Source organism: Pristiophorus japonicus, chromosome 12, assembly GCF_044704955.1.
Source record: "Pristiophorus japonicus isolate sPriJap1 chromosome 12, sPriJap1.hap1, whole genome shotgun sequence".
Lineage (NCBI taxonomy): Eukaryota > Metazoa > Chordata > Chondrichthyes > Pristiophoridae > Pristiophorus > Pristiophorus japonicus.
Window position 1 is genome coordinate 43187525 of NC_091988.1, and position 14122 is coordinate 43201646.

The following is a 14122-nucleotide window of genomic DNA, read 5'->3' on the forward strand; positions in this document are numbered from 1 at the left end:
CATATTTCCCCTCCCGCAGGAGCGAAAAATTGTCAAATCTACGGCGTGCCCCTCTGCCGCCGTTGATGTTGAGGCTGGCTATGGTTATCTTCATGGCAAAAGCATAGTGCAACCTCTACCTTAACCTATTGTGGGGGAGGGAGCGGAGTCTTTTGTTGAACTCCGCTCCCTCCGCAGCCCAGCGAGGAGTCCCTCGAGCTCGCGCAGCTCAAGGTGTTGTGCCTTTGTCAAGGGCCCGCCCGCGGCCAAGGTTTTATCGGCGGCGCGGACGGACGCCTTGATCAGCTCTGGCTCGGACCATTTTTCCAGGGCCAGTCGGGCTTGGTTGCAGCGACCCCGGCTCTGGGCCAAAAAGTCCCGGAGTTCCTTTGCAGGAATGAGGATGGTCTCGGCGGCGGCCGCGAGCAGATCCACCGCCTCGTTGGCGGTGGTCTCTAGGTCTTCACCCGCGTCCCCCACCGAGTCCCCGTCCTCCTCCGGGAGGTGGCCACCAGCAGCCGGCCCATCGACCGCACAAGGTACGGCAAATGAACCGGCCGCTCCAACCGGCCCTGGCTCTGCCCCGATCCCACCCCCAGGATCGTCGGCAGAGGAGTCCCCACTGGGCTCTTTTAAAAATGGTGCTGGGTCGGGAAATGACAGCGGAAGGGGTTCCCCCTCCGCCCCAGGAACTGGGGAACAAGGAGAGACCCGGCCATAGGAAATCCCCAGGCTCCCCAAGTGCACCAGCTCCAAAGTAAGGGGCGAGGGTGGGTGTTCCTCCCCCTCCCCGCTGCCACCCCCCGGCCCAGCATCTACAGTTTCATTAAAATCAGTTCGTGTTTCTGCCGGGTCGAGCGACTCCCGGGGGAAGTTGGGTATTGGCTGGGCGGGCTCAGGTTCGGCCTTTTCGGCCTCGCCCGCCTCAGTCCCCGGGACGCCCGGCCCGGCGGCTACGCATTCCTCCACGGTCCCCACGCCCCCCACGACAGGCAGATCTTCCATGCCATCCCCAGGAGGCAGCGGCTGGGCAGCCTCGACTGCCTCACCCTCCCCGGGGACAGACTCTTCGCGCCTGCAGCGCAATTTGGGAGCGCTGGTGGGGGACGCGGGACACGCGGCGGGCACCGACTCCTCCGCGGAGGGATGTTGTTCCCCCTCCGCCTCATCGGAGCCGCGCCTCCTTTTGTTCCTGGGGGCGCGCGGAGGCAGGGAGACCCCCATGTCTGCCGAGGCCTCCCGCTCCGCCCCCCCCTTTTCCTTTTCTTGCCCGCGCCTGGGCCCCTCTGTGGTGTTATTCAAGGGCCCGGGCACGGGCTCGGGGCACCCCGCGCTCGCCGGTGACTGGGTTGGGCTGAGCGCGGTGGTCAAATTGTCTGGCGCACCGAGGGGACCCGCCTCTGGATGTTTTGTCTTCTTCCGCGCCCTTCTTCCGGTCGGACGCTCTCCCTCCCCCCCCCCCGGAGGCCCTGAAAACAAAGGCCTCCGACGATGCCCGCGCACCCATGGCTCCCGGCACGCGGACGCAGCTAGGGGGAGGGGTGGCGGCGGCGCCAGCCTTGGCCGCCTTCGGTGGTTTGGCGGCCTTGGAGGCGGGGCAGTTCTTCCGAACGTGCCCCACCTCCTTGCAGGCATGGCACCGCACGCCGTCCGACGTCCAGAAGACGCGGTAGGCAGTCCCCTCGTGCACCACATTAAATGATCCCTCCGTCGTCTCCTCCCGCGCCAGCCGGACAAAGAGCTGGCGGCGGAAGGAGAACACGTGGCGCAGGCTGTTCTCCCTGAGGCCGAGCGGTATGGGGTTGATCCCTGACCTTACCTCCCCCAGTTGTTGTAGGTGAGGGAGGAGGAGCTCAGCGGAAACAAAGGGCGGGACGTTTGACACGATGACCCTCTGCGCGGTGGCCTCGAGAGGGTCCACCGGCAGGAACGTCCCGCCCACCGTGAGCCCCTTTTCAAGGGCCAGGGACACCGCCCGCTCCGACCCCAGGAAGAACACGGCCTTCCCAGACATCTTGGAGGCTGCGACAATGGCCGAGGGGCCGACTACCCCAGCCATCGCCCGCACGCACTCCTCGATGCTCATTGTGGGGTGAGTGTAGCTCTTGACCCCGTGTTTCCTGGTTATAAGTGTAAAAGGTGGCAGGGCAGCGGGTGGCGCAGGAGGTGCCGTGGATGTGGACACCGCCTGCGCATACGTCCTTGCTGGCCCTGCCACCGGCGTGGATGGGGTCGCCATCACGGGGTCCCTTTAAGGGCTACACCCACCCCAAAGTCACAGGCCTTAATGGTCTTAATTAGGCCTCGTATATATACTGAGCAGAGGAGCCCTTAACGAGGCACCTCTCCCCTAGTTGGTAATTGGGGAGGGGCCTTGCTCCCTCTGCTCAGTTGTCTTAAATGTTTTTTTTTTATTAATTTGGAAGAAAGAGGCCTCAGAGAGAGAGGGGAGAAACAGAGTAGCAGAGAAAGAGAGAGGGGGGTGGGAAGTGGGGGGGGGGGACTGCGAGGGCAGGTCTCCCCTCGCAGCTGTGGGTGGGTGCACTCCCCAGATGGCAAAAACACACAAAAAACACAGTCTTTGGGATGGTCTTCAGGTGAGGGGAGAAGACGTCTTCACCTGGGATAGCTAGAGCCACCAGGCACACACTCTCAACGATGTTAATTGGGTGATTAAAGAATCTTCAGCCTGGTAGCTCCAGCTATCCCAGGCTAGGCAAATGTGGGGGGGTTCCAATTGTGGGGGGGGGGTTCCAATTGTGGGGGGGGGCCTAGTTGTAAGCACGGCCCCCACGCACACTACCACACACACACACACCCCCCGCGATGTTCCGGCCCTCAGTGGTCTTCTTTCCTCCCCCCACCGATACAACAAAGTCTTTTTGGGAAATGCACCAACACCCACCTGTTGAAATGTAGAGTCTCCCTCCTTCCACACTGGATGTTGTTGGTCTTTTCCCCCTCTCTCCAACTCCTTGCAGAATGGTAAAAAATGTTGAAATGTTTTCTGCTTCCTCCTCTCCCTCTGGATAAAAGTTGGTGTTGAAGCCCCTTTCTTCCTTCTCTTCCTGGGCTGGTCTCAGGGCTCTCCAGGCAGGAGCTCAAGTTGCTAGCAGCTTCCCTCACTGCTCACAGCTCCAACTGAGCAGGACACGCCTCTACTGCTCTACCATTGGTCCTTGTGCATGAAACTCTTTTGAGTTAACCTGCAAAACATAAAACATGTATCCGTGCCACCCGACCTGGATGACACACACAAGACATTTACAAGGCCCTTTTTTGGGGGTTTTTTTGTGGTTTTTTTTTGGGCACTAAAATCAAATTTTTCCTTTTTCCAGTGCCCCCTATAAAAGGAGAGGGGGACACTAAAAGCACCGGCAATTAAAACAAATTAAACTTTAAAACGTAAAATCAAATTAAAATTTGGTTGCCGGGCGTGATGATGCACTCCAGTCCCTCCGGTGCCCACCTCTCGCGGAAGGCCGCGAGCGTACCGGTGGACACCGCGTGCTCCATCTCCAAGGACACCCTGGACCGGATGTAAGAGCGGAAGAGAGGCAGGCAGTCAGGTTGAACGACCCCCTCGACCGCCCGCTGCCTGGACCGGCTGATGGCACCCTTGGCCGTGCCCAGGAGCAGTCCTACAAGGAGGCCTTCGGACCTACCCGCTCCCCTCCGCACAGGGTGCCCAAAGATCAGGAGAGTGGGACTGAAGTGCAGCCAGAATTTCAGGAGCAGCCCCTTCAAATAATGGAACAGGGGCTGCAACCTTGTGCACTCAATAAAAACATGGAACACGGACTCCTCCAGACCGCAGAAATTGCAGGCGGCCTGGGAGTCCGTGAACCGGCTTAAAAATTTGTTGCACGGCACTGCTCCGTGCACCACCCTCCAGGCCAAGTCCCCGATGAATAGTGGGAGGACCCCTGCGTAGAGTGCCCTCCATTGGGGACCCCCGCCTCCTCCGGACGGCAAGATGGTACGCCATGGCGTGTCCGGACGGCCGGCGAGGATGGCAAAGTTGAGGGTGTGCAGGAGCAGCCCGTACAGGAAACCCCTCCGCGCGGAACTGAAAGGCACGGAGGGGATTTCCCTGAGGCGGCTCAAGTTGTGAGGCGCCGGCCCCCGAGGGAGGTTCCGGGGTTTGGCGCCGATGAGGAATTCCGTCCGGACGGGGGTCAGTTCGGACGGGATCTCCCCTCGTGCTTGAGCCTCCTCGATGCACCTAATGGAGTCAGGGCCCAGAGCTGTTTTTAGCGACTCGATGGCATCGGCCGCGTGGCGGACGTTGGCAGAGTTTAGGCGCCGCGCCAGCGTGTCTGGCGCCATCCAGCCCGCTCCTCCGCCATCGAGCAGGTCCCTGACCCTGGTCACCTCACCAGCCACAGCCCTCTCTTCCGACCGCCACATGAAACCTCGGCCGTGGAGGTACGGATTCCCGAGCAGCGGCTCCTGCAGGACGGCCGCCACTCCAGCCGGCGGAGAGCTGCGCTTGGTGGAGACTTTGTTCCAGACCCTGATGAGTTCCCTGTAAAAGACAGGCAGCTCCCGGAGGGCGGTCCTGGCACCCCCCAAGTTCACAAACAGGAGCTGCGTGTCATAATTGAGGTCGAGCTGCTGGCGGAAGAAATACCTCGCCAGAGCGCACCACCTAGGAGGGGGCTCGACGTAAAGGTATCTCTGCAGGGTCTGAAGACGGAAAGTCGCGAGCTGGGCGCTGACGCACACCAACGACTGACCGCCCTCCTCAAGCGGGAGACTCAAGACCGCGGCAGAGACCCAGTGCTTCCTGTTGTTCCAGAAGAAGTCCACCAGCTTCTTCTGTATCTTGGCGACAAACGCAGGGGGAGGGGTCAAAGTGACCAGCCGGTACCACAACATTGCGGCCACCAGCTGGTTTATGACTAGCGCTCGACCCCTGTAGGACAGCACTCGGAGCAGTCCTGTCCAGCGCCCTAGGCGAGCGGCGACCTTGGCCTCCAGCTCCTGCCAGTTCGCCGGCCAGGCTCCCTCGTCGGGGCTAAGGTAGACTCCCAGATAGAGGAGATGGGTCGTGCTCCAGGCAAAAGGCCTGAGCTCCTCCGGCAGGGAGTCCACCCGCCACTGACCCACCAGGAGTCCGGAACATTTCTCCCAGTTGATCCTGGCGTAGGACGCGGCCGAGTAAATCTCCTGGCACTCACGCATCCTCCGCAGGTCAGCGGGATCCTCTACCGCGAGGAGCACATCATCGGCGTAAGCCGAGAGGACGACCTCCACGCCCGGCCCTTGCAGAGCCAGTCCCGTCAACCTCGTCCGCAAGAGGCGCAGGAAAGGCTCCACGCAAACGGCGTATAACTGGCCGGACATGGGGCATCCCTGGCGCACCCCTCTCCTAAAGCGAAGGGGCGCCGTCAAGGACCCGTTAACCTTAATCAGACACTCCGCGGCGGCGTACAAAAGTCGGATCCGGGCGACGAAATGCGTCCCGAACCCGAAAGCGCGCAGAGTTCCGAGCAGATAGTTGTGATCCACCCTGTCGAACGCCTTCTCTTGGTCGAGGGATAGGAAGGCGACCGACAGACCAGCCTCCTGGGAACAATGGATGAGGTCCCGGACCAGATGGATGTTATCGTGGATTGTCCGGCCCGGGACCGTGTATGACTGGTCGGGGTGGATCATGTGGTCCAGCACGGCACCAAGGCGAGCAGACATCGCCCTGGCGAAGATTTTGTAGACCGTGCTGAGGAGGGAGACCGGGCGCCAGTTCTTAAGGAGGCGGAGATCGCCCTTCTTAGGCAGCAGGATGATGACTGCCCTGCGCCAAGAGAGGGGCATCTCCCCGGTCGCCAGACTTTCCCCCAGGACCCGCGCGTAGTCGCTCCCCAGGACGTCCCAGAACGCCCTGTGGAACTCCACGGTCAGCCCGTCCAGCCCCGGGGATTTTCCCCTCGAGAGCCGGGCGAGGGCACCGGTCAGCTCCGCCAGGCTTAGCGGAGCTTCCAGATTTTCGGCGCCCTCCGGGCCGACCTTCGACAGGTCCTCCCACAAAACTCTACGCGCTTCCTCGCTGGACGGATCCGGAGAGAACAGAGCCCCGTAATATTCACGGGCCCTGTTGTTGACGCCCTCCGGATCCGAGACGAGAGAGCCGTCGTCGGCCAGCAGCGTCAAGAGCTGCTTACGGACACTCTGCCTTTTTTCCAGCGAGTAGAAGAAGGGGGAGCCGCGGTCCAGATCTCGCAGGAACCGGATCCGCGACCTCACGAACGCGCCTCGGGACCCGACGAGCTGCAGGTCCTTCAGCGCGGCCTTCTTCGCTTCGTACACCGTCCGCAGGGCCGGGTCCTGGACGACTTGACCGAGACGGGCTTCCAGGTCGAGCACCTCTTTTTCTAGGCGCCCGACTCTGGCCGCCCGCCTCTTGGTCGACCCCCTCGCGTACTCTTGACAGAAGACGCGGACGTGAGCCTTGCCCACGTCCCACCATAGCCTCAAGGAGGGGAAGCCCCCCTGCTTCCTTCTCCAGTCGGACCAGAATCGACGGAACGAGTCCTGGAACCGCACGTCCTCCAGCAGCCGGTTGTTAAAGTGCCAGTACGCGGACCCTGTCCTCGCGCGGAGCGAAGCGAGCTCCGCCCACACCAGGTGGTGGTCCGAACACGGCACCGGCCGCATGGAGGCCGCCGGGACGCAGGAAACGTACGCCCGAGACACGTAAAGGCGGTCGACTCTAGACCATCCTACTCCAGGCCTCACCCAAGTAAAGGCGCTGGAGTCGGGGTGGAGATTTCGCCAGACGTCCACCAAGTCGAAGGACCCGACCAGGTCCCTCAACTTCTCCATCGCCGTCATGCACTGCGGGGCACCGGAGCGGTCCCTCGCCTCGAGGGTGCAGTTAAAATCCCCCCCGAGGACAATGCAGTCGCCGACGTCGACGGAGCCAAGAAAAGCAGACACCTCTTCAAAGAAGCGCGTTTGCTGCGGGCCGGGCTGAGGGGCGTACACGTTCACGAGATGGAGCGGCACGTCCCCCAGGCGAACCGTTACGTGCAGCAAGCGGCCTGGCACGGGCTCCTCGACCCCCAAGATCTCCGGCTGAAAATGCGGGCCCAGCAAGATGGCCACCCCACTAGAAATGGCGGTGAGGTGGCTCATGCGGACCTCTCCTTGCCATTCCAGGAGCCACGTGGCTTCGTCTCCCGGAACGGTGTGGGTTTCTTGCAGGAAGCACACCGCATATTTCCCCTCCCGCAGGAGCGAAAAATTGTCAAATCTACGGCGTGCCCCTCTGCCGCCGTTGATGTTGAGGCTGGCTATGGTTATCTTCATGGCAAAAGCATAGTGCAACCTCTACCTTAACCTATTGTGGGGGAGGGAGCGGAGTCTTTTGTTGAACTCCGCTCCCTCCGCAGCCCAGCGAGGAGTCCCTCGAGCTCGCGCAGCTCAAGGTGTTGCGCCTTTGTCAGGGGCCCGCCCGCGGCCAAGGTTTTGACGGCGGCACGGACGGACGCCTTGATCAGCTCTGGCTCGGACCATTTTTCCAGGGCCAGTCGGGCTTGGTTGCAGCGACCCCGGCTCTGGGCCAAAAAGTCCCGGAGTTCCTTTGCAGGAATGAGGATGGTCTCGGCGGCGGCCGCGAGCAGATCCACCGCCTCGCTGGCGGTGGTCTCTAGGTCTTCACCCGCGTCCCCCACCGAGTCCCCGTCCTCCTCCGGGAGGTGGCCGCCAGCAGCCAGCCCATCGACTGCACAAGGTACGGCAAATGAACCGGCCGCTCCAACCGGCCCTGGCACTGCCCCGATCCCACCCCCAGGATCGTCGGCAGAGGAGTCCCCACTGGGCTCTTTTAAAAATGGTGCTGGGTCGGGAAATGACAGCGGAAGGGGTTCCCCCTCCACCCCAGGAACCGGGGAACAAGGAGAGACCCGGCCATAGGAAATCCCCAGGCTCCCCAAGTGCACCAGCTCCAAAGTAAGGGGCGAGGGTGGGTGTTCCTCCCACTCCCCGCTGCCACCCCCCGGCCCAGCATCTACAGTGTCATTAAAATCACTAAATTGTGTTTCTGCCGGGTCGAGCGACTCCCGGGGGAAGTTGGGTATTGGCTGGGCGGGCTCAGGTTCGGCCTTTTCGGCCTCGCCCGCCTCAGTCCCCGGGACGCCCGGCCCGGCGGCTACGCATTCCTCCACGGTCCCCACGCCCCCCACGACAGGCAGATCTTCCATGCCATCCCCAGGAGGCAGCGGCTGGGCAGCCTCGACTGCCTCACCCTCCCCGGGGACAGACTCTTCGCGCCTGCAGCGCAATTTGGGAGCGCTGGTGGGGGACGCGGGACACGCGGCGGGCACCGACTCCTCCGCGGAGGGATGTTGTTTCCCCTCCGCCTCATCGGAGCCGCGCCTCCTTTTGTTCCTGGGGGCGCGCGGAGGCAGGGAGACCCTTGGTCAGCAGCCCTAAAGGTTACATATAAACCTATGAACAATGACAGAAAGGCAAAGAGCACCCAGCCCAACCAGTCCGCTGCACACAACTGCGATACCCCTTATACTGAAACATTCTACACTCCACCCCAACTGGAGCCATGTGATTTCCTGGGAGAGGCAAAAACCAGATAAAAACCCAGGCCAATTTAGGGAGAAAAAATCTGGGAAAATTCCTCTCTGTCCCATCCAGGCGATCGAAACTAGTCCAGGAGATCACTCTGGCCGTATTCTATTCCCTGCAGTACTTACCATTATATCTGCGCCGTCCAACAAAAGGTCATCCAGTCTAATCCCAATTACCAGCTCTAGGTCCGTAACCCTGCAGGTTACTGCACTTTTAAGTGCCCATCCAACCATCTCTTAAAAGTGGTGAGGGTTTCTGCATCTACCACTCTTCCAGGCAGCGAGTTCCAAATCCCCACAACCCTCTGCGTAAAGAAGCACCCCCTCAAATCCCCTCTAAACCTTCCACCAACCACCTTAAAACTATGCCCCCCTCGTAATAGACCACTCCACCAATGGAAATAGGCCCTTTACTATCCACTATGTCCAGGCCCCTCAATATTTTGTACACCTCAATGAGGTCTCCTCTCCACCTCCTCTGTTCCAATGAGAACAAACCCAGCCTATCCAATCTGTCCTCATAACTAAGATTCTCCATTCCAAGCAGCATCCTAGTAAATCTCCTCTGCACCCTCTCAAGTGCAATCATGTCCTTCCTATAATACGGCGACCAGAACTGCACGCAGTACTCCAGCTGTGGCCTAACCAAAGTATTATACAATTTAAGCATAACCTCCCTGCTCTTATATTCTATGCCTCGGCCAATAAAGGGAAGCATTCCGTATGCCGCCTTAACCACCTTATCCACCTGACTTGCTACTTTCAGGGATCTGTGGACAAGCACTCCAAGGTCCCTTTGTTCATCTACACTATTAAGTAGCCTACTGCTTAATGTGTATACCCTTTCCTTATTAGCCCTCCCAAAGTGCATCACATCACACTTCTCTGAATTAAATTCCATTTGCCACTGCTCTGCCCACCTGACTAGTAGATTGATACCGTCCTGCAGCCCATGACTTTCCTCTTCATTATCAACCACACAGCCAATTTTAGTGTCATCTGCAAACTTCATCATAGTCCCTATGTTCAAATCTAAATCGTTGATATATACCGCAAAAAGCAAGGGACCCAGTACTGAGCCCTGCGGAACCCCTCTGGAAACATCCTTCCAGTCGCACAAACATCCATCAATCATTACCCTGTGCTTCCTACCTCCAAGCCAATTTTCGATCTAACTTGCCACTTTGCCCTGTATCCCATGGGCTTTAACCTTCATGAACAGTCTACCATGTGGGACCTTAACAAAAGCCTTGCTAAAGTCCATATATACTACATCGTATGCACTACCCTCATCGACTCTCTTGATTATCTCCTCAAAAAATTCAATCAAGTTAGTCAAACACGATCTTCCCTTAACAATTCTTAATCATAATGGAAAAATTTGACATTCCACAAATATAAAATTAGTTCTTCAGGTTCCAGAACAAGGTTCAACAGTCAATACGCCATTAAAACCCCAGTTACACCTCTTTCAACAAAGTCTAACTTTTTCGGGGATGGCGGGGGTGGGGGAAGCAGGGTGTTTAACAGCAATATTCCCTCTCAATGTCCACTCTGTCCTCTCTCCTTGATATCCATTTTCACTCACCTCCCCTTGCTGCTTTAATTTTTTTTCTTGTCCTATTTTCACTGAGAACTGCTTCTCCATTTATACCTTCTGCTGTCGGGATTCCATTCCCCTCCCAAATTCATTGAGAACACTCTGTATTTTGTTTTGGAGGAAGAAGAGGAGGAGAAATGAAAGGAGATAAGACTGGTCAGACAGTCGTGGGACAGAAGGAGCATGGCATCCACTCATTCGTATGATTATACTAGAATATACAGTCTGAGGCATTGCCACCTCTACTTGAATGTTGTGGTGGAAATGCCTCACAAAAGAAGCCAGCAATTAGTTAGGCTACATGCTTCAACCTGACATATATAGTCACTTTACATCACAGGCAATGCTAGTGGCTGTAATAAACACAACCGCCTTGAACATTTGTGCAACAAGGTCATTCCATGCTGACAGTAGGACATCAGTAACATTAGCAAATCACCTGTGTACAGAAGTATAAAACAAATCAGAGATGCATTTTTGTTAGAGTAAGCCAGTTCATCTACATCCACATGGGCAACTAGCATATCAGGGGACTCATTCATTCATAGGCAGTCCCTCAGAATCAAAGAAGACTTGCTTCCACTTTTAACATGAGTTCTTAGGTGGCTGTACAGTCCAGTACGAGAACCACAGTCTCTGTCACAGGTGGGACAGATAGTCATTGAGGGAAGGGGTGGGTGGAACTGGTTTGGCGCACGCTCTTTCCACTGCCTGCACTTGATTTCTGCATGCTCTCGGCGACGAGACTCGAGGTGCTAGCGCCCTCCCGGATGCGCTTCCTCCACTTAGGGTGGTCTTTGGTCAGGGTTTCTCAGGTGTCAGTGGGGATGTTGCACTTTATCGGGGAGGCTTTGAGGGTGTTCTTGTAACGTTTCCGCTGACCACCTTTGGCTCATTTGCCATGGAGGAGTTCTGAGTAGAGCGCTTGCTTTGGGAGTCTCGTGTCTGGCATGCAAACTATGTGGCCTGCTCAGCGGAGCTGATCAAGTGTGGTCAGTGCTTCAATGCTGGGGATGTTGGTGCGTTTGTCCTCCCAGGGGATTTGTAGGATCTGTGGAGACATCGTTGGTGGTATTTCTCCAGCGACTTGAGGTCTCTACTGTACATGGTCCATGATTCTCAGCCATACAGGAGGGCGGGTATTACTACAGCCCTGTAGACCATGAGCTTGGTGGCAGTTTTGAGGACCTGGTCTTCAAACACTCTTTTCCTCAGGCGGCCTAAGGACTACAATTTTGCAGAGTGGCAGGATTGGCCAAGGATCAAGCAATCATAGATTTCACCTCTGTGTCAAATAGTTCTCCCTTGATTATTGCATTAACTATATTAACAGGAAAGGATTCCACCCTCTCTTTGCAACTAGCAGCACCACATCATGCAAGTGAATGCTTACTTTCCTTGAAACTTCCATAATGCCTTCATGTTGAGATACTTCACAATACCAGCATTCTTTCACACAGAAAATATCAACAGACTATCTGGTCAGGTGGGCAGAAAAGTGGCAAATGGAATTCAATCCGGAGAAGTGTGATATACAGGTGCAGCATCGAGAATCCCGGGCTCTGGAATCTGGAATGTTCCGCCCGCCCAACAACAACCTCGGCGGGGACCTGCATGCCCTACAATGACCTCCTTGGCAGGGCCTGCCCGACGACGACATCCTTCTCGGCGTGGCTGGATGGCCCGAACACTCTTCGGCGGGAATCTCCCCCACCCCCCCCACACCCCCCCCCGCCTTTTCTGACGTTCCGAAATCCTGGGCTCGGGTGTTTCTGGATTCGTGACATCAGAAAACAAATTGAAAATCCGGAAAAGCCCGGAATCCGGAACGGCCTTGGTCCCGAGGGTTCCGGATTTTAGGTGCTGTACCTGTAATGCATTTAGGAAGGGCTAACAAGGCAATGGAATACGCAATAAATGGTAGGATATTGAGAAGTGTTGAGGAACAGAGGGACCTTGGAACGCAGGTCTCCAGATCCCTGAAAATAGCAGGACAGTTAGATAGGGTGGTTAAGAAGGCATACTTTCCTTTATTAGCTGAGGCATATAATATAAGAGCAGGAAGGTTATGTTAGAAATGTATAAAACACTAGTTAGGCCACAGCTAGAGCACTGCGTACCATTCTGGTCACCACATTACAGGAAAGAAGTGATTGCACTAGAGAGGATACAGAGAAGATTTACGAGGATGTTGCCAGGCTAGGAGGATTCTAGCTATGTGGAAAGATTGAATAAACTGGGGTTTTCTTTGGAACAGAGGAGAAACTTAAATGAAGTGGATAAAATTATGAAGGTCCTAGATAAAATGGATAGGAAGGACCTATTTCCCTTAGCTGAGAGGTCAATGACCAGAGGGCATAGATTTAAAGTAATTGGTAGAAGGATTAGAGGGCAGTTGAGGAGAACTCTTTTCACCCAGAGGGTGGTGGGGGCCTGGAACCTACTGTCTGAAAGGGTGGTGGAGGCAGAAACCCTCATCGCATTTAAAAAGTACTTGGATATGCACTTGCAGTGCTGTAACCTACAGGGCTACGAGCCAAGAGCTGGAAAGTGGGATAGCGCTCTTTTAGCTGGCACAGACACGATGGGCTGAATGGTTTCCTTCTTTTTCATAAATTTCTATGATTCTATGAATGAGTCTATTCTATCACCAGAGTCATCATAGAGCACACAATGGAATTTTAAATGCATGCTACAGGTGCAGAGTTTGGAAGGGCCATCACCTGTGTCCCTTCTCTCTGGTGTTATTAGTCATTGTCATATTTTTAAAAATGGAAAATTGAGAATAACCTCTAGTTAGCATAAGTTGCAGTCAAATCCAGCTGTTAGCATGCAGTTGAGGATGACTTGCTCCCACGCCAAAAAGTTCACAGGTGTTTCAATGAAGGACCGAATATTCCAGAACCCGAACTGAATCTTGAAGTGTGGAAGATGCCTGTGTGTTGATTTTTTTTGCATGTGGTGGCCATTGCACACCAGCCACCACATGGGCTTGACCGAGCTAGGTCTTGGTCCAGTAGCAAGGGTTATCAAAGATGACTGGAGACCAGCTGTGCTGCATGGACCTAGTGCGCACACCTATCGCAGTGTGTGTGGTGTCCTTACACCTTACTATAGAATCACATAAGACATGTACTGCAGACAAAGTCACTACGTGACATGAACCTTTATTCCCAGGACCAAGAAGTGCTGACACTGCGTGGGACCTCCCTTTATATACCTGGATGACCAGGTGAGGAGTGTCTCCCACAAGTTTACTCCCTGTGGTCAAGATGTGCATTACTCAGGTGTATACAGTGTACAGTGTTATTACATAAAGGTTACAGTTATGTGAAGGTTACAAACATGACATCACCTCCCCCCAACGTCTTTGGGTCAAAGATTGAGTCTTTCAGGCGGTCGACGCTCTCTCGTGGAGCGCCGCAGTTGGGGCTCTGGTGGTTGGGCCTTGGCATGCGTCTCTGTCGCCTGAGGTGATTCCGGCCTGTCCGGGCTGGCCGCAGGGACTGTGCATGCTGGTGAATGTCCTTGTTGCTCGTTCACTGGCAGTGGTGTGGGTGACAATTCATGATCTTCCTCAGGTTCCTCAGTGTCCATGCTGAACCTTTACTTGGTCCAGATGTTTGCGGCATATTTGCCCATTGTTAAGTCTGACCACTATGACCCTATTCCTCTCTTTGCCAATTCCTCAAGCCACTTTGGTCCCAAAACATGATTGAGAACAAATACAGGGTCATCAATTTCTATGCATCTCCCCACTGAGTTGCGATCATGGCACTCGATTTGGGACTGGCGCTTGCCCTCAACAATGTCTGACAGGTCTGGGTGAATGAGGGACAGCCGCGTTTTAAGCGTGCGTTTCATGAGTAGTTCCGCGGGCGCTCACGGGACCTATAGGCTAGCAGGAGGCGCGATAGGCGGTACTGAAGGGAGGGTCCTTGAATGCGGAGCATGCTCT